Here is a 25,291-nt window from a genome sequence, read left to right on the forward strand (position 1 = left end):
TACCTGTATAACCTGACCTTAATGTATTCAGCAGAAACAAACTCCACTCTGCTTTGGAGTTTGTCTCTGCCTCATCCTGACACTTTCTTTACTAGACAGAAAATAAGAAATATCTGTCCTGTCCTCATATGGATATTTCATGATGAAAGAATGGAGCTTATACAGTGTAGTGAATTTGATCTCAAAGCCTCTAAAAATTTGATTAGGAAGTGAGTGGCATTATTCAGGTTGTGACCTGGATTAACCTTGATTTTAGGATTTTGACAGCATAGCTGGCCATGCAACGACGAATTTTGATAAACATGTAGCACTTAGGCTATAGTAATTGCTGACTTTTTGTAAGTTAATGAAACCAGAATTGTCATGGCGGCCAAATTGTGTTCACTTTCTACATGTAGAAGTTCTAGCAAAAATGATGGGGAAAAAAAGTGCAATTACAACATGGAGGTAATCGACACTACAATGCTTCATCAATCATAGGCTATAAATGCATTAAACTAATTTTCTTTATTTCTAATTGCAAAAAGATTATATAATGGGCCTCCAAATAACTTTAAATAATAATATGGACCTAACACATACACGGCAGTTATTGCCCTAAATTTTAGTGCATGTAAAGGGGAGTATCTGCATACTGTTCTTGGCATTGAACACATTGAGCTAATGTGATTAAAAAATGCTGTTGCAGAGCTGGGATAGAAATAATCATTACTTTCTACAGCTGTTTTTTATTCACATTTTACCTGGTATGATCATCTTTACCCTACGAAAGGGAATTTGTGGGAATCACTCTATCTCGTGAAACAAATATTATTATCTCGTGAAGTAAATATTGCTTAGCTCATAGTAGAACTGATACATGCTGTTGTATTGTATGAGACAAAGTCACAGTCCATTCAAAATCTGTCAATTTAATGTGGCCTTACTGGCCTTGATTATTGACAAAGGTACATTCCCATTAAAATATGACTTTTTAAATTGTTAGGAGCTACCCTTCAATTCGGTATATCAGTCCACCAAGTAGTGCTTATTTCAATAAAATATAATCTTTTAGAAAGATTCCACAAAAATATCAGGGACAGTTCTTACTTTTTGAGCAGCAAACTACTACTACTTTCCTTGGAAAAGAGTTGGCAACACAGACTGGCTCCAAAAACACAACATGACGGTGCCACCAAATCCCACTTCCTGGGCTTCAGACATACCAGTAGAAAGTCAATGGGTGAAATCACAGTAGGGTTGGGCCGGTTTCTGGTGTAATTGGTTTGATAAGGTGTATGAGCTTACACCGGTTTAATTTCTACACACTGACTGTACAGGCATTTGTCATTATGAGCTGGCCTGGCAAATTAAAGAGTAGCCTAACTAAACCCCAAACCCAAATTTGTTGTGAAGCCTGACACCTAATGGTGAAAAGTAGGGTACTGAACTGCCCTTCTGCTATTGGCTGGTCTTTGTGCCAGGTGATGTCACCACCTGTTGTACTCTATAGAAGGTGACATCACCTGGCTCAACCACAGATTTGGGTGGGGTTTAGTCACTCTTTAAAAAGTAGCCTATACCTACATCAGCTAACTGCGCCAACGTTAACGTATTAACTTGTATTGCATGAAGGAGATAATATGATAAATACAATGTTTGTTATAAAAGGAGATAATTTGCTGGCTTTATACCTTTTCACAAACAAATCACTACTGCTTTTATTGCTAAGCAACGCAGGACACGCACTAGTGTTTGTTTATACTATTCAGCTGTTCAAGATGGCGTTGACTATAGAAGTTGCCTTTACTTTTTAGCCCCACAACAGCAGGGGCTCTATGGATCGCATTGTCGGTTGGTCGATCGGTCGCTCTGTTCACCACTTTATGCTCACGTGGGCGAAAGTGTGCCGCAGGAAGTTGGATTGCAGACTCTCAATTGGGAGACCTGAGTTTGATTCCCGGCAGGGATGCTTCCACCAAAGTCAACGTCGTGGGGGTTTGTTAGACTGTTAGTCTTGTTTAGTCTAGTCTTTGTTTGAAAGCGCGCTATGGTAATGGAAGTACTAGTAATGCAGAGCAGCCTTGCAGTCCTGCAGGGCAGGAGAAGATATTACATAAAAAAGGAGACTTCAGCGGCACCGGGATCTACAGCCTATCGGCTAGTAAGTCAGTAAACGTGTGATAGCCTATCGTAGTTTCTGACTGGTTATCTTTGTGATGTAGTGTAACATATAACAACGTGCACTGCATAATGTGTGAGAAAGTTTGCTTTTTAAAGTAAGAGTAACTAAACCCCAAACCCAAAGAAGGCGGCTTATTGGTAGTCTGAAAAATGCTGCTGTGGCCTTTTCACACAGAACTGACAGCTGACAGCAAGCCGGCTTTGTGGCTTTTTCATTTGTGCGGAAGAGGCTTTTCTCTCGCAGTCTGAGACCACACAACCCAGCGCCATGATGTAATGATTATCTGTGTTACATGCGTTTAACCTGCCTGCACATATTGCATTAACATGTAATTATAGTACGCCCTCTTGTGATCGATATTAGAAGTCGATAATACCAGTTGGCAGATATTTTGATGGTTTGACCGGTTTTAAAATTCTCACACCAGCCCAAGCCTACGTCACAGTCACTTCGTCCGTTATTTTCTACAGTCTACGGTCCTAACCTGTACAGCTGCCCCTCCCCAACCTTTGATTGAGCACTCATGTGGGCAAGGAGAGTAATACCTGGTTCATGCTTTCTGTGTGGCATGACTGATGATATGGCAAACTCCCTATAGACACAGATGTGCTGTCTGCATACCTTGGCAATCACACTCAGTGTGCATGAAACGACCAGTATTTTAGTGGTGCTGTAGGAAAATTTTGTTATCCAAATCCCCCAAACTGAATCGACATGTGGTTCCAGCTCGGCTTTGTTCAGCCAGTTCTCAATAGTGGCTCATCTACGTAATTGTGCATATTCGGTTTGTTTCAAATTTCAGATGGTGTGCAAGCTCGATTCTCAAACACGGCCAAAGTGGCCAGTCATTTCAGCTCCATTTATGTCATTTTAACTGCGCGCAGTCCGGCATGTTTCTGCATGAAGAATGAACCAGGCTTGAGAGGTGGTGCAGCGCCACTGAGGAGCACTGAGCCAGCCACAGAGTATTGGTTTACAGGTGCGTGAGACAACCATAGACTAGGATTAGCAACCTGAGTCAGCCATTATAGACTATAGGGTTTGGGGCACTTGAGTGCAGGTTTGTTTGAGAGGACTAACAAACTGTTCCATGCTGCCCCAAGCTAGAGGTAACTTTAGGCGGCTGCCCAATGCCCATATTGCCTATGCCACCAGTGCATAGTTCAACTCTATAGCCTCTATGTGCCAAGTCTTCCCTATGACTCCCTTTATTATGCCTTTCATATCCAGATATGATGTAGTTGGATTATATTTACACCTGGCATTAAAATGCATCTCCGGTATACACATTAAAGTCTAATTTCCCTTTCCCTTACCAAATCCAGTAGATTGTCATGCACTTCACTTCCTCTCATAATATTTCCATCCTTTAAAATTCACAGCACCTTGACTTGTTTGATTCCCATCTATGAATAGCCTGACAATCCATTTTTGACAAGTATGTTACTATCCGAGCTATCTGCTGCCTGTTTGTTTTTCATGCACTTCCTGGTTGGATTCGCGTGTAAAAAAAAATCTGTGTACCTAGCTCCTATATGAGGGTTAGAGACACATTGCATTTACACTTTGTTGTTAATGTGGCTAAATGTGCCTCTGACCACCTCCAGAGTTGGTTTGGAAAATACGATCTTAAATGTATCTTGGGTGCAGCCTGTGCTATCTGATTACAATCTGATCACTCAGCATGCATGATAATGGCAGGTGTAAAGGGGGTCTATATGTGAGTTTGTACATGGGACCTATGCAATGTCCTTTATACCTTTTCAAAATTTATTTAAATCTCACTAGAAATTAGTATTGTGAAGCTGTTGTTGAAGAAAAAAAAGTCTTTTGTTAGCAAACCCCCGGAACCCCAAACACTGAAATGTCCCCCATGGATCAGCAGCTCAGCCCCACTACAGTTCAGTTACTAGCTACGCCCCTGTTATGAAATGTTGTCCCAGAAAACTTACCTCAAAGTAAACACAGAGTAAAAGAAGAGACAAAGTTATCTCGCTGGCTACATTATCTCCAGCTCCAGGCCATTCTCAAGTAATTGTGTCCTGTACAATTAAGGCAGGCACGTGCAAAAGTATAAGAGACAGGAGCAATGGATGGCAGAGTTTGTGTTTCTCAACCAGTAGGTGGTAGTCACATTACATCAGTGATGTGTATCTGTTCAAAGGCTTCCTTGCAAAATGTATTTCTAGGAGGGAATCTATCCCTTCCAGTTCTGCATCTGCTACCCTGACGGAGGTCTGCACCACTGTGGAGAGGCTTCTGATTAGCCTAAACATAGGCCAGCCACAACTTAAAGTGATACAATGTCAACTTGCTAGATTTAGACTTTATATTGTCTGCTTTGTAACCTACTTCATTTTTATTGACTTTCCTTTCAGGTAATTTTATTTGCTAAAGATGCTATGTTGTGGATTTCTGTAATTGGGTGTGATGACACATTCTTAGGCTAACAAAAAACATGTCTTTCTGTTACAAATAGAAGTCCCAGTGATTTGCTGTGAGCTTTTGTTTGGTCCAATTTGGTAGTTTTGAGGCTTTATTCGTTGCAAAATCAAAGAAGACTGTTAAGGCTTGCTGTAAATTAAGCAATATGCCAATGCCAGCGCATGTGGGCTATACAAAATAGCACCTATGGTTTAAAAATAAATTGTTTAAAGGAAATCCTAGCCAGATTACCTTTAGGGTGATGGAAATTGTTTTGTTCCTATGAATACTGTATAGCCTATAACCCATTAATTTCAAACCCAGAATATGTCTGAATATGAACTTGACCTACCTCATTTTCAATTTAGGGTGAATGAATTGTTCAAATAGTAAAACTCCTGTGAGGGATGATTTAATAGTGAGAGTACCTTAAGTATGGGTCAAGATCAGAGTCAAGTTTTTTTGGCTCTGTCTTGTAGAGTGCAGACTCCACCGAGAGTAATTATTTGTGGAGGGTTTAGGGCCCTGGGGGTGACGGAGTGGGCGGGAGGGGCAGAGGGTGCGCTGAAACGGAAAGCACGCCAGTCCCACTCACGGTTGATGCTCAGTGAATCTGAAAGGTCATGTCATGTTTTCTGGCAATTGACTCGATTGGTTTGGATTCTGCAACATAAGGCCGGGACAGTGGTGTGTGTGTGTGTGTGTGTGTGTTTGTGTGTTTGTGTGTGTGTGTTTGTGCACATTTGCTGGGAAATGTGCCCCTGGGTTATTTTTTGCATTGACCTTATTACCCTGCGCAGTGACGAGCCTGCCACATAACTTGCTCTCTCTGACTCTTTTTAACACATAAACACACAGCTATATGCAGATACACTATTTCTTACCTGTCGACATACATGAAAACCTTTAAAATTTTTGTGAAATAGATTGGTTATACATATGCATTTTCAAATTAATCCAGTGAATCAGGTTGCTGTAATGCATAACCCAATAGAAGTCTAATACCATCTTGACACTCTTAATTCTTTATCTTGCTTGGCGAGACATTTTCAGTAAATGCTTAGTAACTAGAATTTATGAAAACTCTCTAATCTGGTAGATTATATGTACAACATCATCCTGGAATATGTAAGAAAGAAAAAAAGAGAGAGAAAAGCTGTTGGTTGTGTGAGTGTGTGTGTCAGGATTGCTTGTCAGTGTCCCCATCTCTAAATGAAATGAGACAAATATACAGGGTGAGGACAATATTAGCACATTTAATTAAGGTTGATCACAATCATCAAACACAGACAGCTTACAACCAGAAGGTAGCCCAGTCATATTGTACATTCTGTGCTGCAGTCTTTAAGGATGTATCCACTGATATGGCTTCTGCCTTGCAGCCATTCTGTGCGAGTAATTTACCAGAACAATGTAATCTTAACCTCTCCCCTTTATTCATCATCTGGGAGGCTCAGCTATCCAGCTATAAATAAAGAAACACTGTCAGCATTGGAAATATTTATATATATGGTGTGAAATGGAGCAGTCTCAAAGTGGTTTGTGTTGTTTTGCGCATTAAAAGCTTCACAACACAATGTCATAAAAAGTGTCAGTTTCAGTATTTAGTGATGCTTAACATAGCACCCTCGTTTCCCCATATGCAATATCCCCAACCTCTATATTTGGGGTATTACTTATTCACACAAGATACTAAACACTGTTTAAGTGTCTACTGAGAATATTTCCTGGTTGTGGAAAGGCAGATACTGAAACCACCCAAAATGAATTTGTCTATCCTCTAGGCGGTAGCACACTACATAAAATTTTACCAGCAAAGCCTTTATCAGGCTTCACTCTGCCGTGCCTATGCGGTTGACTCCTGCTCTCCAGCGGATCGGTGGCAGAGGTCCAGAATCACTTAGATCATTTTACCCGGGGCACAAAGGGGGCAGAGTGGAGCCACTGACCCCGTGCTCGTCAGGCAGGGCTTTACGCCTCGCTGACTTCCCTGGTGTGACATTTCTCCTGTATTTGCCCCCTCCCAACGCCTCCCTATGTAACCACCACTGCAGTGCAGAAAAAAGATCATTGTCTGTAGAGATATCAATCAAATGAACAGCAGCTGGGGTCAATCTGCTGTCAGTGTTCCCCTTTTGCTGTCCCAGCTCTCATGTAAAATGACAATAATGACAGAATGTCAGAAATGCTACCAAATGCAGCCACTTAACACAAGACGACATTTTGAATCCCAGTGTTCTTAAACAGAGATATTGTATCTGTCTCTCTCTCATCGCACATCACCTGACCTTAACACACTCTTTGCACTTCTCTCAACATGATGTGTGTGTGGACTCTAAGCCCTCCCTCTGTTAGAACAAACACACCCCCTGCTATGGGTCATACAATGGTCATGACATTATTAAAAGATCAATTGTGCCTTAAAACACTGCCTCTCCACCATGGGGATATGTAGTAGAACAGATGGGGCTTATGCAGAGCGGCTTTAATATCTATTTAAAGTGCTTTAGAGACAATGATCTAATGAGACATTTACATTTTGTTTTATGGGGCTGAGGCAGCTTAGACCAAAGCAACTATGATAGGATGCTGCCTGCACAAATGTCTTTAAACTCAATTGCTGTACATGCGCAGTATAAACTAAAATTAAGAATACGAATGAATCCCTCACTATTTCTGACCAAGGTAAAGCCCCGGTTTGGGCCATCCCTTTAATTCTCACAAAAACTATCTTGACCAGTAAAACATTACAAATAAATGATGAACTTAGCTGTCACAGTTGACACAGGGATGGTGATGTTCAATGCATGCGATGGACATTTAAAAGGCTGCAGTAAAGTTGAAAGGCCTAGACTTTCTTCATATCCATAAGCTGCTGTCAGGGGAGTTGAGAAGAGGGGGTTGGGAAGGTAAAAGCTAGGACATGCTGTGCTGGGATCAACACGTGTCTGCAAAAGCCTGGAGGTTCCAAAACAATCTGTTCCAGTTGGTTCACTCTCGTGCTGTGACCTCAATTTTTGACTGTTGTTGGAGCTTCCTTGCACTCTGGTTTGACACAAGAACAGCACAGGCAGCTCCACACCCGCCCAGCCAGGCAGAGGGGGGCAGAGTGGAAGAGCTAGTCTGATATCAAACAATGGAGCTGAGGAGGAACACCGAATTAACATCCGTTCGTCCTGGGCTGCAAGAGCATCTCCAACTTTGCAATCCTGTGAAATGACACTTTCAATTGGGGTCAATTGGACCCCTGCCTCTGGATTTCAGGCGGCATCTCTGCCTAAGGGTAATCAAGGGCTGTAGATATAATTGGTGTGGTGGAGGAGTAACAGGCTTTCATACTGTAGTTCAAGCAAGGCAACTGAACATTTTAGCAACACTAGGGGTCAGTGGCAGTCCGTGCAATCATGTGCTGATGAGACCCTTTCAAACATGCATATCGCTTCTCCTAGATTTTCTCAGAAGTAAAGACAGAATTTGTGGAAGCTGACCAAAGATGACGTTTTAATATTCACCAACACTTTGGCAACAATCAGGAATTTCAAGTAGTTTTATTGCCACTATAATTATCATTAACTGCTGCACAAGGTTAATTATTACACCAACTAAAGCTTAACCATTATAACTATCTATGCCTTATTTTTAATATCTCCATCTTTGCTGTCTCATTTGACACCAAATTCTCATTGTGGATTCGTAGTGCTGTTTGTTACCTTCTCCACTCCCTCTCAGTGGTACAGCAAAACACCTCAACAGCGGTGACACGGTGGTCTAGTAATTATCTAATTGTTCGAGCTATGTCTTTCTTTGATTTATGGTCTTGTATCAGTGGCTGACCTGATTTATAATGAGGTTCCCCCACTTGTGAAAATATGAACCTGAATTATGTGGCACCAGTCCAATTATTTCTTTGTGCGGCTCAGGCTCCTGTCGACATTGACGGTGTGCATCGCAAATAGCTGCCATCGAAGCTTTCACCTAATAACAATAATATGATCCATCATTTTAGATTGGCCCAATCACACCTCCCACCGTGTAACCTACTTCATCTATCATTGTATAGATGCAACCTTATCTTTAAAGATTGTAATCAGACATTTTCCTCTAATGGATTACAGGTAGTTCGGTAGATTGTAGTTTTCATCAGAATGTTTATCCATTTCTTACCTGCCAAGTACAGTATGTGATGTGATGGTGATTACTGCAATACTATGTCTGGAAAACCGCAGGAGCAGCAGCTGGGAAACAATGTGACACTGCCGTCCATTAATCCTGCAGGCCTCCCATTATCAAGTTCAGGCCACAAAGTCAAAAAACTGGGCACTAAGTGGAGCAAGTTGCTTGGCACAAGGACAAAGTTGACAGAAAACATAAGGCCCCCACACACTGTCTGGACAGCGGGAGGCCGTGAGTACATTGGTTGAAGAATAGGCCCAGTCGCAAACACATCCACTATACAGATGAGCTGCCCCCTTCAAATTAGCACTGAGCACGGAGACTGCTGCTGGTGTCTGATGAAAAGACGCACGGCTGCCACTATTTGTGCCGCTAAGGCATTCATCAAATTAATTACTGGTGGATCCAAGCACCTCTCTGATACCTCTTTATTTTGAGTCCGGTAAATGGGGACTCAGACTACTGCTGACAGAGAGGCCTAATACACCCAGAGTCTTTCGCTGCACATAATTAATTGAAATCTTTGCTGGCTTGACAAATTGGAATGATGAATCTATCTTCTATGAATAGCTTAAGAAAAAAATGCATAATCAGTCAAAACCATACAGTAGAAGCAACATCTTGCTCTCTCTCTGTCTCACTCACTCGCTCTCTGTCTCTCTATCTGTCTCTCTCTCTTTTGCTCTCTGCAGCATAGTGTGATCCATTAGGCTGAGAAAGCATGGCTTGTTGAGAAGACTTCCCTTCCTTTCACCACCTCGATTGATAACTTTGGCTTCTTACTTTAATAGAGCGGTCAAGGTGGAGAGTTCCTTTGTATAGTTCAATAGAATAGGGGAGAACATAAATCAAGCTCTACTGTTCTTTACCACAGAAAACAGATATACTGTAGTCTCTAATCTCTCTCACATCATAAGAGTACTCATGCTCAGTAGTCAGTCTCTGTCAAGATGAAACAACAAAGCAAAAATAATTTTCATATGACTATGTAAATTTTTAATATGATAAATCTGTTGGTACACACAACCCCTCTTCAAGCTAATTGGGTACTTAACAGCTGAAGTGAGGACAAGGCTTTAAAAACAGGCGTTTACATTACATATGGCTTTAATTGAGGCTATATTGAATCTGTTCTTAAGGAGGACACCTTGCATTACTTGATTAATTGCATATTTATCTAAAAATGGTCGTCCTCTCCCTCGGTTCAAATTTTGACTGAATTTTATAACCAGTGAGTTTAGTACAGTATGTTTGATCATGGTCAAAGTAAAGTGCTGTACCATAAACAAAACATTTTCTCAGTAAATTGTGAGTGGACATCCACAGTAGTAGTCACTGAGCCACTTGACACTTTCACAAACTACATTTTTTCATTTTTTTTTTTTATTTACAAAATTATACAAATTAATTAAAAATGAAAAGCTGAAATGTTGGAAGCTGAAATCTACTTCAATTAGTGATTTCTTACATTTCCCAGAATGCCTTTGGATAACCCCCAGCGAAGGGGCGTGAACTTGTTCCATTTAGCTGTGACTGGAGTACATGTTTACGTGGCAGGAATTAAGTTAGCTTGATATTAGATACTGGATATTCTGTGGATATTCATTTTCCCACCCTAAATAACTTGTTGGCGTTACAAGTTATTGAAGGGGGAAAAATGACTATCCACTGAATATCCAGTATCAAGCTAACTTCACCTGGTTTTTAGGTGCGACCAGCAGCTAGTATAAAGGTGCGGTCACACTAGCACAAACCTACATAGAAATTTGCTTCGCATAGACATCAATTGAAAACCACGCGAAGGACGAATAAAAACAATCGCTTGCAGTTGCAATTTGATTTTGCACCTTGCTTTCGTGCAGAGTTCAAATTTGGTGAACTCTGACCTGTGAATTTGCGCAGCTGGTCAATAGAAACACTTGTTTGACTGTGTTGACCTGGGTAAAAAAATCCAACATGGAGGAATCCATAATATTATATAATAAAGATGTTACATTCATGGATTTCCTGTTGTAATGTATGTTACACGTTAGCTTGCTAATCACATAGCATAGCATCAGAGTCGATTAATTGCTACTTAACTATCTCTTTATTTATATCTCAATGTGACGTCATGTCATCTATGTTTGGCCAATTATCCATGGGAATTAGAAGGTATGTTGCCAATAGCTGTTTTTTAAAGTGTTCAAGTGTTTTAGGGTAGATTTTATCTTTGGGATGCATCCAAACTCCATTGAATGTTGTAGAGATGTCTGTACAACTTGATTGGAGTCCATCTGTGACATATTCAATAACTGGACATGATTTTGAATGAAACACATGTCCATATATAAAGTCCCACAGATGCATGCATGTCAGAACAGAAACTCAACCATAAAGTCCAAGGAACTGTCTACTGTATAGATATCAGGGGCAGAATTGTGAGGAGGCATAATTCTGGGAAAGGATATAAATTAATTATTTAAGTGTTAGGAGTTCACAAAAGCAGACTATAGGTTCCATCATTAGGAAATGGACAAATATGGAACTACCCAGATTCTGCGTAGAGCTAGTCGTCCAACCAAACTGAGGAACTGGCCAAGAAGGACCTTGGTCAGGGTCGTGACCAAGAAACCAAGGATCACTCTGACAGAACCACAGAGTGCCTTCACTGTGATAGAAGATGTTGCTGGAAGGACAACAGTCAGTGCAGCGCTGGGCTGCACGGCAGACTGGCCAGAAGGAAGCCGCTCCTGGGAAAAAAAAGGCACAGTAGGTTCCATCATTAGGAAATGGGACAGCAGCCTGGAGTTTTAAAAAGGCAGTGAAATATTAAATGAAAATGTAACTCTTCAGCCGTAATGAAAAGCATGATGGCTGGCAGACACCGGGCGCAGCTGATCTAACACCATCCCTACCATAAAGCATGGTGGTGGCAGCATCATGCTGGGGGGGTGCTTTTCAGCAGCAGGAACTGGGAGACTTACAAGGATAGAGGGAACAATGCATGGAGCCAAATAAACGCAGATTATTGAGGAGAGCCTCCTTCCGATTGCCTAAGACCTTAGATTGGCGTAACGATTTATGTTCAGGACAATGACCGTAAGCATACAGCACAAACAACATTGGACTGGCTTCAGAACAAGAATGTGAAAGTCCTTGATTGGCTCAGCCAAAGTTCAGACTTCAACCCCATTGACTTGAAGGTTTCAGATGCTCCCCATCCAGCTTGACTGAGCTTGAGCAAATTTGAAGGAAGAGAGAAGGAGAAAATCCCCAAATTCAAATGTGTCAAGCTGATATAAACCAATAATCCAAGATGACTCGCACAACGTGCACCCATTGACTGTAACAAAAGTTAAGATGGAGAAGCAGGTACCTTTGATGGGAAAGAAAGAAAGACACCTTATATAAACCATCTTTTGAAAAACATAGCGACAAGTGGATGGTGACCATGAAAATCTGAAAAAGTGGATCATGGTCATTGGTCATGGTCATTTGGAGATACTTTGGTGTTAAACCAGATGACAACTGACAAGTCAGATTCGTTTGCCTTAGGGTTGTAGCTTTGCCCCAAATTAATGGTAATTTGTTAGTAATTATGTTATTTGATTTTATAAATAAGGACCTCAATATGAGTAAGATGGTAAGAGCGAAAACACGACTTTCTGCTACTTTGAGAAATACTGTACTGAAAAACGTGAAAATATATGTTAAAGTTCAATAGAATAATTTGTTTCCTGAAACCAAGACAAATAATTTTGCTTAATTGTGACTGTGATTTTGAATAATAATCGGGATTATCATTTCTTGCCATAATCGTGTAGCTAGGCTCCACCCTGTACAGCTCTGCACAGCCTGGTTCTGAGTGATGGAAATTAGGTTTTAGGTCTCAATAGTAGGGTTAGACTAGTTTCCCTGATAGCAATAATCCAGAAAACAAATGTTACATAACTAAAATTTCGCTCACCTGTCTAGGACAACAATGGCCAATTCATCTTTAGTTCATTTTTAGTTTTAGTTAGGCTAGTTTTTATTCCTTTGGTCTGTCATAGGATCCTCCTCCTTTCAGGAGCCAAACCAATGGTCATTCTTGTTTTTGACCTTGCTATATAAAAGGCAATTTGGGAGTCATACCTGGGTTTTTTTCTGTATTGCAACTAGCTGCTCCTCCGTCATTGTTTGCACTATGTATCCGTCAGTGGAGGAGGTGGAGCATGTTGAGCCTGTACTGTTATAAGGGTGGGAGGAGCTTGAGCTATAGGGGAGGAGCTTATTTGCGGCCCATAAAAAATACATTGTGCTGAATACAGGGGACAACAACAACCAAAAAGGGAATGACTAGATTAGAAGTTCTCCCTGAGTTTGACCGAGTTAGACTCCAGAGTGAAAGAGCATTGGGGTGCAAGACCAGAGCGTACTCTGGGCATGGCAGATGCAGTTCGGTCCATTACAAGTGACCAAGTGCGGTGGTAGTAAATTATTCAGAATACAGAAACTTTAAACTGCTCCTCAGTGCAAATTTGAGGTTCTATTTTGGCATCAATCTTGGGCTCTTAGAAAGGAGGTGGAAGGACAGACACAATGACAGGAGAATACATACTTGACATGTACACAAACAGTGTGTAAATACATATTGTTCACCTTGTAAGTTGTACAGCAGGAATATCCTTGGTTTCGACAGGGACTCATTTCAGTATCACTGTAACCCTGTGGTCCAGCTCAAGCTTAAAGCAACAATTATCTAGCATTAGAAGGATTTTCTCCTTATCATAACTGATATTTGGCTTTGTCATTGATTGGACCACAAGTTCAACTGTTAGGCTATATAATAGGAAATTGGAAGCAGGCTACATTTGGAAATTTGATTAAACAAATGAATCCAAGGGAACAATGAACAAACAAGTTTTTTGAAGTTTATGTGTAATTCTTTGAATTACTGAAGTCCTATAGCCTCATTGTCTTGGTGTAGCCTATATTTATACTATGTCAGTATGATAGGCTCACATGTCATTCCCAGAGACTTGTAATTTTATACTATGATAGATAATGGTGTTCAAATGTCTCACAATAAAATATTACTGCAATAGGACTGATGGGGCACTAGAATGAGAGGCGTAAAACAAAAAAATTAAAATGTCTTAACTCCCACACTCTGTCCAATTGACACAAAATATGTTTCACATTTCCCGCTATCTTTGCTGTACAAATTTGCCTTGGACAACAGAAGTTTGCCATGTTGGATTTTCTACAATTTTTTGCCCAGTTAGATAAACCACATATCTTATATCTTAATCTGGTCAATCAAATTTTGTGATGTTTGGTATATGATGTTTGGCTCCATGAAGCACTAAAACGCTCCATAGTTACGCTTTTTGATTGTTACTTTTGTATGCCTATCACTACAAATTTCCTACTTGAAAATATATAATACAAAACTTGATTTTCATACTATTTACTACTAGTCAGAACAATGTGTATATAATCCTACTTTGAATTGAGTGTAGCCCTGATACATGCGGTTCTTGTATGGAGAGAATGGCACCCCAAATTCCATTCAAAAATCTGGCAATTTAATGTGGCTTGGCTTATCGGCACAAGTACATGACCTTGGTAGTATTGGCCTGGTAGTACATGACTTAAGACCTTTTACGAATCTTTAAGAGAGAATTTTTAATTCAACATGCATCCAGTCCACTAACCAGTGGTTCACACTGCTCACTACCACCCTCCATTTTAGTGGAACAAGATTGTGGGGACACACCCCAATCAATTCTAGAAGTTGTATGTTACTGTACTGTCTTGTTGTATTATTTGAAGAAAAAAATAAATAAAAAGAAATTGAAATTTTATTTAAATAAGCACTTCTTGGTGGCTCATTGGAATAACAGTCTTCTTTCTTCTTCTGTTCTTCTGATATAGTTTTATCATAAGTTCAGATTCTATTAAACATATTATCAAAAAACATTGCCAGCATCACTCTTCAATAGATTGTGTAACCTACATGTTTATTTTTCACTTGAGATTGAGAAACATATGTTACTGGGATTGCAGGAAACAAAGATGCAGGTTCAAAATTTACCTCAGTGCGAGAAGAGTGCCATTGTTTAAAATACTGGTCCAGGAATGTGATATAGATTTTAAAGATTTCAAGGTTATGATCAGGATGTTTGCAGTGAGGACAATACCATCATATGTGCCATTGGATGAAATATAACACTCAAAGGTATGCACAGCAGTGTTTGTGTGTATGTGTGTGTGTGCACAGGCGCGCCTGCAAATGCACATGTGTATGTGTACATGTATTCATGTGTCTGTGTGGGTGTGCGTAGATGGAGAATACACTGAATGTGAAGGTTGCTGCTGTGAAGGACACATCTTGTCTATGGTAAGTAGTCATTCTTAATAGGTTTTGGTTTGGGTGTGAAATATTGGTGTGCCAAACCAGTATGTGACATTACTGTTATCCCCTGGGAAAAGTGCAGACTGATCTCAGTTCAGAGAGAACCAAGACAGGATAGGGGGGCTAAATAAAGGCTCAGATGGATGAAACTGTACCTAAACCATACAACCTGCAAGACAATGATTTTCCTCCACCTTGTATGAAGTGCATGTTCATCATATGTACAATATTATTGTGTTGGACAACATTTCTTTTGTATGGAAGAACATGAATGGTTTTCTCTTCTTGGAAAACATCTATTACAATACAATATATACCATATCATAATAGGCTATTATTATGTTTTTTTTTTATATAAGTATATCAAGCCTCATCCTGTATTGTGATTATAACAATGTTGCTACTAACAATATTTGTCTTCCTTTCAAAGTAATAAGACAAAGAACTTGCAATTCATGAAAATATGGGCTCATTTGTAGTGTTCATGCTTAATTCAGTAGAGTTCAATACCAACATCAAATATTAAGAGAATAATGCATATGTCTTCTATAATTCTCAAAACCACTAACATTTGCAATTTTGTCATAATTCAGGTCAACTAATTGCAGTTTCAAGACTCTTTTATAACGTGAGTCAGGTTAATGTTATCGGTAGTAGTATGATAAGTAGGTAAAAATGAAGACATAGGGATAGGCTACTCTTTGTCATACTAACCCTAACTTAACAACTACTGCTATCCATTTCTGAGAGCCAGTAGAACCTTTCTTCGAGAATCTGCCCCAAGCTAAAGGCTAATGCATTAACATCATTCCATTGCATCAGAATTATTATTTTTCATAATATCAATCCCAGCAGAGCCTAAGGACAAAACTCATAGGAAAATATTTTTAGTGAGGAATAAGCTGGGCTTTAAGGGAGTGGAAAGCCATCATGCTGTCTGGGAAAAAGATGCGCAGTTTCCTGGAGATATTTTTAAGAACGGTTTTACGTAGTTGACAGTGCATGAGCGATATGTGTGTGTTTACCATATCAAAAACATATTTCTTCAGATGATACTGTACATAAGAAAGAGGCCAACATTTAATCATGACACAATTACTTGCTCGAAAAAAAAACAACACTTGCTGCAGGAAACTAAGGATTTTACTTGTTTTAAGAAGTCTTGGCTCTCTGAATGAAGTGGCTCTTTGATTGAAATCCTTGCCATGGAGCGTGACATGAGCATTTCCTCTCCATTCTCCTATTATCAGCTGAGCCTGTGGTGCACAACCTAATCCCTCTTCATCAAAGCGGTGTGGGCAGCAGTCAGCGAGATGTGACCATCAATTAATCACCCGCTACCCCCTGACCAAGCCCAGTCCCTGCACAGATGTGAGGCCTCATTGCTTTTAAACACTCTCACTGGGAGATCTGGTGCAGATGTAAGACTGCCACAGACTGGCTGTGTCAAAGGGCTTCTTGTGGACAGTGAAGTTGTCCCCAGTATGAATGTCAGGTTGCCCAAAGGAGAGGTCAGTGTGAGAGAGCACCACCAGATTAACCTCTAAGCTGAGCCTTAACTACTTCCTACTCATGGTCCTGCCTTGGTAGGATGAGTACTACCACTACTGCAATCACACTGTAGCATTACACGGATACAGAGGGATTCAGTTGACTACACAATTTTAGAAAATGCTTTAACTAATGGGCATATTTACAAAACAGTATATGCGTGGACATGAAAACATATTCCATTCTTTGCATTATTGTTGGAATTTCCTTGTGGAAGCATGCTATTAAAACATTTTAAGTCCACTTTTGATTGAAAGGGATGCTCTACTTTTACTGCAATTCATTGCCTACATAGCTTGCCTGTGAAGCAGGACCAGCTGGTAAGCTCATTTACTCAGTTTCACTGTCAGGGTTTCACTGCTCTCCAGCTAAGCTGCTTTCTGGGAAGTCCATTGTCTTATTGGAAATCTTCTGAATATTAGATAAACCAATTCCCCCAAAGCCCCCACCCCAAACCCAGCCTCGCATGCCCCACCCCCAATTCCCGAAACACAAGGCAGATAAAACACCGGCTTGCTCACCTTAGTTTTCATTAAAAAACAGGTAAATGTCATTTCAAAGTGCATTTTCATTCAGCCCTATGTACTTTAAACTCCAAATGCACTATACTTTTTGCCACCTAGCCATATAATATTCCATGTAAATTTAAGCATCTCAAGACCAGTAGCTTAGAGCACTGCAGAACAGAAGGGTTGCGGAGTTCATAAATGAGTAAGAATCTCCAAATGAGTTTGGTGACCTCTTAAACTCCATGAAATTAATATAAGCAGACATCCTGCATGCTGCAGGCTACTGCAGAGCTGGGGAAGATCACTTAAGCTCTCTGAGTTTCATAAAACTTTTATAAGTTGACTTTCAAGACACATTGTAGCTGCTTATTGGTGACGACAGGGAGCAATATGGAAGCAAACAAACCTTTACTACTTTCGCTTAACCCCTCATACAAGTACAGGGGAAATACTGGCATCAAAGCATGTAACATCACCCCTGGGCCTTACACAGGAAGCTCAACCCAAAAGATTTCTGATTGAATTTACACAGCCACAAGGGTCTGTCCTATGAACACAGGTTATTGGACTGTGAAGTAGTCTACAAACATTATTTGGCTGTTATTTTTAATCGACATGAGTCAATTTTTGCACAGTTACAGTCAGTTGTTGAACTTACATTGTCTTTGAATGATTTACTGCTGCTGTTTTGTGTGATGTTGTCACATAACACTGCATGTGGGTTCACTGGTGAAATATATCCTCTGGGTTTAGTCTTTGTAACTCAGTAACATTTCCTTTCATCCTAATTTGCTGCAGGGGCTTTCCCTCCTTTTGGGGGAGAAAATTCCACATTGGACCCCCTCATTCTACATCTCTTAGCTGTAACTCCAGCAAAGACATCGGGTCACATTATCATTAATCGCTTGTGAGATTGTGACTGTCCTTCATCAACCAAAAAAGAACGAAAGACTAAAAAACAAAACTGATAAATTTGCCTATCTAAATTTTTATTTTAGGTTTTTTCTTTTAATGTTGTCAAGTGATGTCTAAGTCATTCACTCAAATGATACCCAGCCCATGACTTTGAGTAAGAAAATAACCATAATCCATACTCTTAACATTATTCTGTTCTTTCCATTATATAAGCACCCCTGGAAAGCACGCACCATACCTTTTTACCTGAAGATGCATAAGAAGTCCTCCTAATTGCTTCCCTTAGCCTTGGAGGGTATATGTTAACTGGGAGTGTATGTTAAAACTAGTGTACCCTGCTCCACCCTCATGAATCTTAATGCTGTTGTTATAAAAGGTGCTGTATTAAATCTGTAGTGTCCCAGAGTGTGGCTCTTTAGGCAGTTGGTGGGATACTAATCTGAACACGCCTCTGGAAATTAAGATAGAGAACTGGCTGCTTGAATATGATCAAGCACAATGATGCTATGGGTATTTGCTCAAGGTTATCTAGTGTCGAGTAGCTGGCCCAGGTTAAGCAGCATGTTTTTAAGGAAAATGGGCCAGTTAGATAAATGGGGACACTAAAATGTATTTAATGAGGATGAAACCGACTTCTCCCATAAGGATGAACTCATTCTTAATGAGTTTTACCCTCAAACCTAAGAGGAGATTTACAGGAATAATCCTGACAAGTTATGAAGTTATAAGAATGGGACTGTCTGATGTTTTAGTTGAATATGCAATGACGATGTGGAACCCATGAGCGGTGTTCCTAAGGCTTCAAGATGTTGCGTAGTAGAAACTCATACCATTCAAACAGTTAATGCAGGAGCAGGGCTTAAGAACTAGTGAGGGACTAGTAAAGAGGGTTTTTTTTTGTTTATAAAGTAAAGTAAAATAACACTATCAAGTCCGGACAATCACAGTTAAAGCTGATTATCTAGCTTGCAGCCTGACAGTCCAAGAAAAGGTGTTAAAGGGGTGTCATCAATAACAAGGGCATATCTGGTTAACAAACATCTAGCCTACTTCACACCTGCTGAGTGCAATTTTTCATTTATTTATTCCTAATGTGGGCATTGTGAAGCCCTTTGAGACTGTAACTGTGATCAAGGGCTATAACAAAATAAACTTGACTTGATGAACAATGAATGCTAACTTGGGAGTATATTTAAATTGCATTAATATCAAAATAATGTTCTATCACAAATTCTGGCAGAGTCATCCTTCCCTTGGATATACCATTAGATGGCATACTTGTGACATTAACATTGCATCCAGTTTTAACCTACTTTATGGGATAGTCTAAGTCCTATGTTCCTCTAGTATCAGAGCTTGTACTTTGAAGGACTTTTTGTATTGAAAATACTGCTTGAGAAAAAAAAACAAAGGCCACTATTCCGCTCTGTCTCTCATTTTTATTTTTCTGTGGGGTTTCAATGAACAGAAAACTAAATGAATAACTTGAAGTGTACCTAATTAATGCAGTACTGTAAGCCCTAACCTATCCACTATTTTCATAGAGACTAGATTGTTTTACCATGAGGAGCTAAGAGGAACAACATCTACAGAGGAGGTATTGATGAAGCAAGTAGTGATGCGATGTTGCTTAGGGCTTTCTGGAGATGAGATGGGGATGAGTGTGGGAGAATGAAGAAATGCGGTAGAATGGCCATATACTGCATGTCACACCTTATGTTGTCTGCACTTTGAGCTAGGATGTGCTATAACCTGCATCCTGTCTCTTGTCTCAACACTTCAACACTTATCTAAAGGGTGAATAACCAAGACTGTCACACTGAGAATAAAAAAGTGCTAATAGTGTCATGCTTTCCATGTAATGCCTTCAACAGCGATATGACAAAATGGTGAAGACAATCAATTCGAGTGATGCTTAGATCAATGCAGAATACTGACTCTGATCTACACAGCATGAGCAGTATTCCAGTATGACATGGTGCTGCACGGAGCTAGTGAATTAGAGGATAAAAAGCCTCATAACTGCAACATTAATGTAGGAACTCAACATTCAACAAGTGTTTCATCTAAGGCATTAATATAGTCACTTACTGCTACTTGAGGATAGTGAGCTGAATGGGTTTTTTGATGCAAGTTGCCTACAGTGTTCATTTTCAGTGTTCCATGTTACCTGATGTTTTGCTGTCCATGTGAAATGTAAAGGGAAAGAATATGTAGCTGGTCAGTGGCCACATCTTGAATAATTGAACGACTTGCTAAATATTACACAGGCCAGACAAAATTTAACCTCAGACGCTTTCTTTGACCATAAGAATGGCTTAACTTCAAAAAGTTAATACCTTTGACCTCCTTACAGATGAATCATAAATCAGGGCCAATATGTATCAAGCTTTTAAGAACAGTAGCACAGGTTTACTGTGAAATGACAATGAGTGTGTTTACATGCACAGAATATTCAGGATACGTGCTCATATCCCTATCTTATGTATGACAAGCTGTTGTCATCGTAATATCCCGATCACAAATATCCTTTTTTACATGAATAAACAGAATATTCTGAGTAATACAATGGCAACACAACTTGTGCTTTAAGCATGCCGCCATCTTTCTGACTAGAACATAAACACAGGTAGCAAGACAACTCACTTGTCATAACATACCTCCCAAACCACCCCATCCACCTCCAAAATGTATCTTGAATTAAAGCCGCTGTAGGTAAGTTTTACGAGTTGACTTACTATTTTTTGGCCTTTTTTATCCTTTATACATAGTTTAAAGTAGAGAGAGTGACAGGAAAGACCAGCAGAGAGATGGAGATGACATGCAACAAAGGTCCTGGGTCAGATTCGAACCCAGGACGTCATGTTTACTTGGTGTGAGCCTTAGACCACTGAGCCACACAATTTCTGTTGTCATTGTCAAGTTTTTGTCATGCAGTGTTCAATTTCTTGCATGAGTAAATCACTACTCCACACATAATATCACAATACATAGTTGTAATACTATCAGACTCAAAAACATTTATATGAAATTTATCACAAAAATCACTTGAAGTCATCCAAATAGCAATTTCAACAATAATTTAACCTTAATTGAAATTGTTGTCACGCCAGCAGCAGTTCAGAATCGTGCCATCAGGAACTTTCAAAATAATTCCATTTGAAAAGAAAAGTTATGTACAGTAAATAATTTAATCTTCCAAGAGGAGCTTTCCCACAGGTACCACTAGCACTAATGGCCTCCCTAAATTGATCTTCCAGGATATTTAGATATCTTGGGCAGTATAACTGTATTAAGTGCTGTAAGAAATATCCTGTGAATGTCCTGGAAAATTATTTCCTAAAAAGAGTAGGAACACCACCCCTGATAGTCCATCAATATAAAATAATATGTGTTGGCCTTATTTGTATTTTAAATTACTTATTTCCTCTCTAGCAGCAACTTTGTTAACTGGTAGGAAGTTGCTGGACAATTAGCATTTGTGTCAAAGCACGCTGTAGGATTTAAATTGTCCATGTTAGAATTGATACCTGTAAACTTGTATTTAATACCTGTTGGGTTTCAAACACTGTTGAGCAAGCCAGTATTTTATAATGTTATGTCCACTGATCTAAACATTTCAATTGACATTTCAATATACTGTATGTGATTTAAAGGGACATTACCATTATATTAACAAATCCACACAATGGCAAGTTTCATGTGGATTATGTAAAATAGAGGTGGTGTTGAAATGAACTGAGCTAAAAGGTCAACACTACAGTTAAAGCTCATTATGGTAGGTGCTAGAGTTAGAAAGCTGTAGGCCTACAGTATTGTTATTATCCCCTACTTATTCCCTTTCACAGCCCATGGTTATTCTACATATTTTCCAAGAGTTTAATCAAATGTATTGTATGCTTGCTAGTAACATAGCATAGCAGTAGTACTTAGTTACGCTTGCACTGTCTGCAGTTTTTCTAGTATTACATACAGTGTTCTTTAAGATTTAATCAACTTTACTAATGCTATAGCACGGTTAAATATATAATCACTAGTACTTCAGTGGTGCTTTGGAAGAAGAGTGGCATCCTGCTGACGCAGCAGGCAGGTGCACATCATGTACTCACAACATCAGGGGTTTGAATTTGTTTGAAACCTGTGTCACATGTCTTCCTGTCTCTATCCATGGTATTCTTTATTAAATTAATTATTAGTAAAAATACTAACTGTTTTTTTTTACGCTATAGTTTCTAGTTTGGTTGGGATGCGTGGTAGAGCGCTGCGGTAGTGTGATATAGTGCATGGTATGATGAGATTATTAGGCATGAGTGAAAAGGGGAGGTCAGAACCAGGGCATTGTATGCTATAATCTCAGTTACATGCACCATCAGTATGGAAAATGTGTGGGTTAGAAGCTCACCGTGTGTGTGTGTCGGGGGGGAGAGTGAGAGAGAGAGAGAGAGAGTGAGAAAGAGAGAGAGGGAGAGAGAGAGAGAGAGAGAGAGGCACACAGACTGCTGGATGCTGCAATCTCCCCTGTGGGCTAATAGATTCGAGATGACATGCTCTCCGCTTCCGTACTGAATGTTCACTGAACTTTCTGGCAAAGAGGCTGCCACTAAAGTGGGTTCAACCAGAGGTTAATATAAACAAACAGCAGAAAATGGAGAGCTAGGGATTATTAAATGTAGGGATGACTGACAAATCCCTCATTGCTATTAGCCCCTGGCCTCCACCTATGCCCCTTACCAAAAATACTGAGTCTTCTCATTGTGTTGTTCATGACCCTTTGTATTAAGTGTTGGCTTTGCAAGCCAAACATTCCTTATGCTTGATTGCCAAGTTACAGAAGTCATAATGTTGAAAACCTCCAGTAAATACCAGTGTAATAGTACCTTACACCTCTCTATGTTTGCTCTAAATGACATCCACTTTCATAGTTTTGTCTTTAAGTTTTGATACAGTAGGTATGTCACTAGAGTGCCAGTGTCATTCATTTCCCAGGGAGCCAAGATGACTGACATGACTTAAACTTTTTTGTAACTTTTTTGACACTCCCTTTTTGAAATAATACTCCTATTAATCTTTTTTGTCTTCAGTGTATAATATCATAGTGTTCATAGTGTGTAAAATGTACACTGCCCTCCAGTGGTTGTTTTCATACATTGCTCATATTGCTAGATTCTGCATGTTGATACATTTACCAGTGTGGATGGATACAGCCATGAGAGGGTGAACTTTGGTATTTTTAATAGATGTCAGAGATGGTAACTCTTTGAAAATTGCCATTTACAGTATTATGTCACTGTTATGTAATTTTCAACTTTGCAATACAGCCTCCAAAACATGTCAATATATATGTGCAAACATAATTAGACATGATTGCTGGTGTTTTGAAATTATTCCTGTGTCATCCTGCATATGAAGTGATAAAATGTTATTATCCTGTAAGGAAAGAGTTAAGTGAAGGATGTGAGTTGTCCCTGCTGGGAAACTGAAATTTATCACTGCCAGCCCTAATCTGCAAATTTTGTGATGTTAGCTGTGCATTGTTAACAGTGATTGTCATCTAATTAAATCGTGGTTCGTCACAAGAGATGCTTTTTATGCTGAGATAAGCATTGGGAGTCTACTGAAGCATTCCCAAGATCAATAAAGATGTTCCAATCTGGATTACGAATCGTCTTAGGGTTACATAGGCCAGTTGAATTAATTAGGATTGCGTTCTAATATCCCCCACTCAAACTTTCTCACCAATGGGGGTTTGGGTTGGGTACTCGAAGCCTCTAGCCTCTGACTTTCATTGTATTTCTTGTTAGGCAGCTTCATCAAGTAGATTAAACTGTCACGTGAGAAACCAAACCATTGTCTATCGCATGCAGCCATGTTTTGTTGCTTTACTTAAATTCAACCATTGTTATATCTGTACAGATATTTTTCATGACATGCAGTTCTATTTTGGATGTTGTTTGTGTCCTCCTGTCCCTTCTGTGGACCATCTTTTCCCTGCAGCTGCTTTGTAAATCATGACCATCAACCAGCACTGAAAAAAGGCTTTTATGTCACTACAGGGGGCCCCATTGACAGCTTGATGTTTGCCCTATTTGTATTACTGTGATTTCAATCTGCAGGCCTTGGGCAGGTCAAACAGAATTGCTTTTCTGACTTTTCTTGGCTAAAAGAACAGTTTTTGGGCCACATAAAAATGCCCAATACTGAAGAAAGTGTTGTCTTTAGTCCCTAACAGCATGCTACTGAGATGGTCTGAGCAGAGCCTTATCAGGCTGTGTGCTCTCTCCTCTGTTTTAACCTGTTGACCGAAAACAACAGGGAAACACAATTTCTCTGTCTGGTTTCAAGGTAGTTTGGCAATCACTATGAGCAAAATCTTAAAACATGCACAATAAGACAATAAATGGAAAACACCTAAATTCTACAGCAGTCAGCTGGTATACTCGAAGATTTGCCTAACACATCAGATAATACACTTTACATTACAAACCTACATTTTTGATCAGTGATAGAATGCCATATTGAGCCCTTTTTTCATCAACCTGTTATCCCAGAAGCGCAACTATTTTCCTTGAACATTATTACTGCCTATTACTACCTGTACATCACACACAGTATAACCATTTTGAATAATTTAAGCCTATTAGATTATCCAAACATAGTTAAATATTTAAGTTAAGAGTCTGTGTGAAGGAGGAAATTATGTTTCCGCTTGTTGCTAATATAGATTTTCTGTTTGAGTTACTGCATTACTGTGTAGAAACGATACAAATGGATATAGGCTAGTGCTTCTTTTAAGTGCCTTTAAACAGTCTCTTGACAGTGCTGTAAACAAAAATATGGTATAGCTAAAATCTTTATCAATGTCCAATAATTGTGCCTCTTTCTGTGGTCAAATTACAAATGTTAAGGCATGTTATTGAATTGTTAGTGTTCAGTTACATGTAATGTGTAAATGCTCATACATGGGACAAACCAAGGACAGAGCTGAATTATTGCTGGCACTATAATATAGCCCTATAGATAAATTGCAAATTTGTCTGTTATTGTGAGCTGGTATAAAATACATTGCTTGATCATCTTGTAATGAAAGCGCAAAGTGCACATGTGAGAGAGAGCGAGAAAGAGAGACAGAGCGAGAGAGAGAGAGAGAGAGAGACAGAGAGAGAGGAATTGAAG

This window comes from Centroberyx gerrardi, chromosome 4, assembly GCF_048128805.1.
Source record: "Centroberyx gerrardi isolate f3 chromosome 4, fCenGer3.hap1.cur.20231027, whole genome shotgun sequence".
Taxonomy (NCBI): Eukaryota; Metazoa; Chordata; class Actinopteri; order Beryciformes; family Berycidae; genus Centroberyx; species Centroberyx gerrardi.